The sequence below is a fragment of the Hippopotamus amphibius genome, chromosome 2, assembly GCF_030028045.1.
Source record: "Hippopotamus amphibius kiboko isolate mHipAmp2 chromosome 2, mHipAmp2.hap2, whole genome shotgun sequence".
Lineage (NCBI taxonomy): Eukaryota > Metazoa > Chordata > Mammalia > Artiodactyla > Hippopotamidae > Hippopotamus > Hippopotamus amphibius.
Genome location: NC_080187.1, coordinates 116,413,300 through 116,418,341, shown reverse-complemented (window position 1 = coordinate 116,418,341; position 5,042 = coordinate 116,413,300). Strand labels below are relative to the sequence as shown.

Sequence of the window (5,042 nt, the reverse complement as noted above, 5' to 3'; positions counted from 1 at the left end):
GGGTTTTTAATCTTGCTCCTTCGTCTGCAAGATATTTCTCTGTCATCTCGTTTTGTCTAACTTACTGTGTTTGGGGTCTCCTTCCCTCAGACTACAGTGTCATAGTTCTTTATGCTACTGGGGTCTGCCCCCAGGGGGTGAGGTTGGTCCAGTGGCTTGTGTAGGCTTCCTGGTGGGGGGACTGGTATCTGCGTTCTGGTGGATAGAGCTGCATCTTTTCCCTTTGATGAGCAGGGCTACAGCAGGTGGTGTGTTTTGAGGTGTCTGTGGGCTTAGTACAACTTTGGGTAGCCTGTCTGCTGATGGGTGGGGCTGTTTTCCTGTCTTGTTTGTTATGTGGCATGAGGCATCCAGCACTGGAGCCTGCAGGCAGCTGTATGGAGCTGGGTTTTGGAGTTGAAATGGAGACCTCTGAGAGAGCTCTTGCTGTTAAATATTCTCTCTGGCCCAGAATTCTCTGGCTTTCCAGCATCCTGGACTTGGTGGTCCCACCCCAGCAGCTCAGGCCCGACCCCCAGCCTGGGAACCAAGATCCCTCAAGCCACATAGCTCAGCAGAATAAGGGAGGAAAAAGAAACAGAAGGGGGAAAACAGGGGCAGGATGAAAACAGACAAAAAAACCCACAACAGCAGACAATAACAACCAAACAGCAATAACATCAATTAAAAACAAAAGAAAAAAACCCCAGAGAAATGGTAAAAGCAAAACCAAACAAAAACAAAAAACAAAGAAACCTACATACAAAAAAGGAAAAACAAAAACAGAGAAAACAAAACCCAAGAGAACAACCAGAGAAACAAAAGAACCCCAAAACGAAATCAAACAGTTAAAAAGAAAATCAACAAAACCAAAAGATAAAAAACAAAACAAAAGAAGAATGAAACTGAAGGAAAAAGTGAAGGAAATAAAACAGCATGCAAAAACAGTTTTTAAAAAATAAGCACAAATAAAGGTAAAAATGGTAAAGACAAAATGAAGGAAAGAAAAAAACAAGGAGAAAATAACAAAAAGGTAGAAAATGAAAAATATATTTTAAATGTTTTAAAGAATAAATAAAATTTAAAAAAACTATAAAAAAAGAACAGAACAAAACATTAAAAACATAGTAATAATAATATTTCCTATGGCCTCAGCTGTCAGTGTCCTTGCCCCCACCATGAGTCCCCGCCATCTTCTGCCTCCCCAGGAGGCCCTCTGAAACCTCTAGGTAGGTCTCTGGTCCCTCTGTGGGCACTGTAGGGGCACCTCTGACCCTTATCTGGCCCAACTCCTGTGTCTGCTAGTCCCCAAGGTCCACAGCTGCTAGAGCTAGACCAGTTTCATTTGTGGGAACAATCATTGTCCATTCATGTATTCCATAGATGCAGAGTTTACCAAGCCAATTGCGGGAATTTAATCTGGCTTGTGCAGCTGCTCAGAAAGATTTTTGTTCCTCTTGCTTAGTCGCCCCAACCCTGGGGCGTGACTGTGGTTTTATCCCCACCTCTGCATGTGGGCCACCCACAGGAGTCTGCTCCCAAGGCTGCCCCGGAGCACTTGGGTCTGCCCCAGTGAGGACAGGGAGCAGAGGTGGCACAACTGCCTGGGCCTCAGAGGCCCTGGTGGTGATAGGTGCATGGGAAAGCCAGCGGCCACAGGCACAAGACATTAGGCCCTACCACCTGGCAGCCAGTGCAAGAAGGTCAGCCCTGTTGGGGGCTTTTCTTGGTGTCTGGCAGCAGGCGCAAGAAGACCAACCCTGGTGGGGGTTTTTCTTAACACCTGGCAGGGCAGGGGGCCAGTGCACGGGGAGAGAGAGGCTGTGATGTTGGCTCCACCCCCTGCATGTCACTCAACAGTGGCACCTTGCTTCTATGGCAGTCAGGGTTTCCTCTACAAGCATTCCCAGTTGTGGATTTCCTCCCTCCCATGCACTGGGGAGGTGGGGTTATCAAAGGGAATCCTCAGCTGATTCAAGCATCAAGACCCCAATCCTGGGGAGTTGTGCAGAATTAACAGTGAAAGCCTGATCTCACAACAAAAAACTGGCCTCAGTTTGAGTGACTCCTGGGCAGACTGGGCCTAGAAATAGCAAAGGGAGGCTGCATTGACTTGTCCCAGCCATTGGCAGTGTGCAAAAGTTGTTTTGACTTTTTAAAATTTGTACTTAAGACAGAACTCCTACTGGTTAGGAGACCCACACTTAGAAACGGCAGGTCAGGTCTCTGCTTACTTGTGATTTTGGGGGAAGTTTTACTTCCCAAATAGCTCCTCCTGTTCCCTTCCTTGGCCTTTGCTTGTTGCTGATGTTTAAGAGTCTATCATTTGAGATTCATTCCTTTCTTACATCCCTTGTTTAAAATGCAGGAGCCTGTAGGAAGAGCCCACAGGAAGAATTCATTAGGGTCTACCAAAGGGGAAGTTTTTCAGAGGGAGTCCTGTGAAATAGTGTGTGTGGTCGGTAGAGGAGAGTAGGCTGCTTGGGACAAATTTCCCCCCAAACCCCCTGTTCAGAGTTTTGTCCTGAAGCTGTGTATCCTCAGGAACTTGGATTTACATATAAGTTTCCTTCTCTCCTCACTCACTGATGTAGAGAGGCACTAGCTAGGAGCCATCTTGCCCAGGCTAAACTGTTGGGTTTGCCCTCCTTCAGGTGGTCCAGGCCAAGACAGAGAGGATTGGCTGTGGTGCCCACTTCTGTGAGAAGCTCCAGGGTGTTGAGGAGACCAATATCCACTTGCTGGTTTGCAACCATGAGCCCCCATGAGTGGGGAGGGAGCCCTGGGGCAAGGGGGTGGGCAGAGCCAAGGGGTGGGCTGAGCTGGACACAGTCTAAGAAAGAGGAAGGGGGCCAATCTGGGTCCATACCCTATACCCTTGGGGGAGCTGTGAGGGTGCCCACGGAAGTCTGCTCTCATTGGCCCAGCAAGTTAGTTTAGGGCAAGTAAGACCCTGGGAGTGCTTCTGGACTAGGTGTGTGTATGAGGAATAGGGACAGGGGTTGGCAGGGACCACTCCTCCCCCAAGCATCCTCCTCACCTCCTGCAGGTGGAATGTGAAGGGGCAGAGGCCTTACCAGGAGGGGACTCCATGCTCCCAATGTCCCTTGGGCTACAGCTGTGAAAACTCCGTGTAGTGAGTCCGGGGTGGGGTGGGGTGGGGGAAAGAGGGGGAGGCAGGAGATGCCTACTGTATAGTCTAGAGCCTTCCGTGGCTCCAGAGCTGTGCATGGGCTGGGGGGGAACCCTCAGCAGCCCCACCCCACCCAGGTTCCAAAGCCCGCTTTGCCCACTTTGCCCTCCTTGTACACCACCTTTGGCGCCCTGGCACTCCAAGTTACCAGCTTTCTACCCACCAAGCGGAAGGTGGAGGAGAGTTGGGGGCTCCTGAGCATGGGGGTTGGGGGTGGAGGTGGGGGTCGTGGCCAGATGTGTGGTCAGTGGGACTCCAATGGCTGAGCCTGCAACTTGATGGGTGGTTAGGAACAGGAATCCGGTGGCAGAAATCCCTCGAAAAAGTTTGTGTAGAGATGGGAAGACTTGGACAAGGAGGTGGATGGAGGGTCAAATGTCAGTCACAAGAAATAACATGTATTATTAGTGAGGGATGTTCATTGGAGAGGGTGTGTGCATGTGTGTTTGTGTGTCTTTGTAGGACATTTGGTCACCTCACTTTGATTGTGGTGGGATAAGGGATGCAGGTCTTGCTTGCAGCACTAATGCCAGGCCTTGTCCCTCTTATCAAAACCCATCAGAGGCCCAGAAGAGGCACAGGATTTGCTTTACCTGGTAACTGAGGACCCATAGAGGTGATCACTTCTTCCTCAGCAACGGAACCTCCATCCTATTGGTAACAGAGGTCTCAGGCTCCCTGGCAACAAAGGCTCTACCTGATGTAGAAAGCAAGGCCCCATCTTCCTTAGTAACAGAAGACTCCACTTCCATGGCAACAGGGGCAGCACCTCCCTTCCTTTTTGGCAATTCATGGCCTGCTCTCCTTGGATGAGCCAGCTACCCTCCTCAAATCAACCCATGATCCTACCCCCAAATCAGCAGACAAAGAGGCCAGCAGTACAAGAATGCCCTCCAGGAGCCCAGAGAGTACTCTGCATCCCAAGATGTCCCTGACGGGGACATGAGAGCCACCACCCCACTCCCAGGAGGAGGGTGAGGCTGAGGCCGAGTTGCCTCATTTCAGTGAGATCTTGGCCTCAGTTTTTCCAGCCCAGGAGAAGCCATGTGAGCCACAGGCCACACTGAAGCACAAGGGGCACACCTCCTCCACGTCCCTGTCCAGCTCCCCCAATGCCTCTGCCACCGCTAATGCCATGGGTGGGCGTACCCTGGCCCTGCAGTCCTCCTTGCCAGGTAAGGCCTGTAGTGCCCATCCTACCTTCCTTCCTGGCTCCAGAATGTCAGCACCTTACCTCTAGCATAGATGGTATGGGCAGGGCAGGGCATGCACCCTCCGAGTGGGAGCTTCCTCCCTGGCTGCTGGGCCCCCATGTGCATGCCTAGAAGGGTGGGTGGGAGGCCAAGTAGAGCTGTCTCCAGGCTGAGGCAAAGCCTCTCCCTTCCTGCAGGTGCAGAGGGCCCTGGAAAGCATTGCATCAAGTCAGGGTTGAACGTGAGCCCTGGGTACGTCTGAGGCCTCCTCTTGGGACTGCTGCTACTACTGCCTCCCCTGGTGCTGACTGGAATCTCCTGACCTCATGCCCACTGTGGATTGCCTTTCTCCAATAAGAGACCACAGTTTCCTGGAAGGTCCTCTCTGTGGCCCAGCAGCTCCCTTCATCCTAGCCAGACTCCAGGCCAGAGGCCTTGTGCCCTCAGGAGGCCTCGACAGGGCCAACCCATGGCACTGCCCCAACTGTGCCTCTGCCTTCGGGGAGGTCCACCCCTCAGCCAGCTGCACATTGTTCTGAGCAGTGTTCCTGTGGCCTCATGTGCCCACTCTCCAGTTGTCCTGTGGTCCTGCTCTTCCACAGACAGATCTCAGGGCTTCCCAAGAACCCCTCTGCCCCTTCCAGTCCCCTGGCCTCTTCCTTGAGCCATTGGAGTCT

At 51.8% G+C, this 5,042-nt stretch overlaps 1 pseudogene; it reads left to right on the top strand.

Annotated features, from left to right (window-relative positions):
• The first annotated feature begins 1,362 nt into the window (after positions 1 to 1,362).
• Positions 1,363 to 4,687, top strand: LOC130844442 (peptidase inhibitor 16-like; annotated as a pseudogene).
• Positions 4,688 to 5,042: the final 355 nt, after the last annotated feature.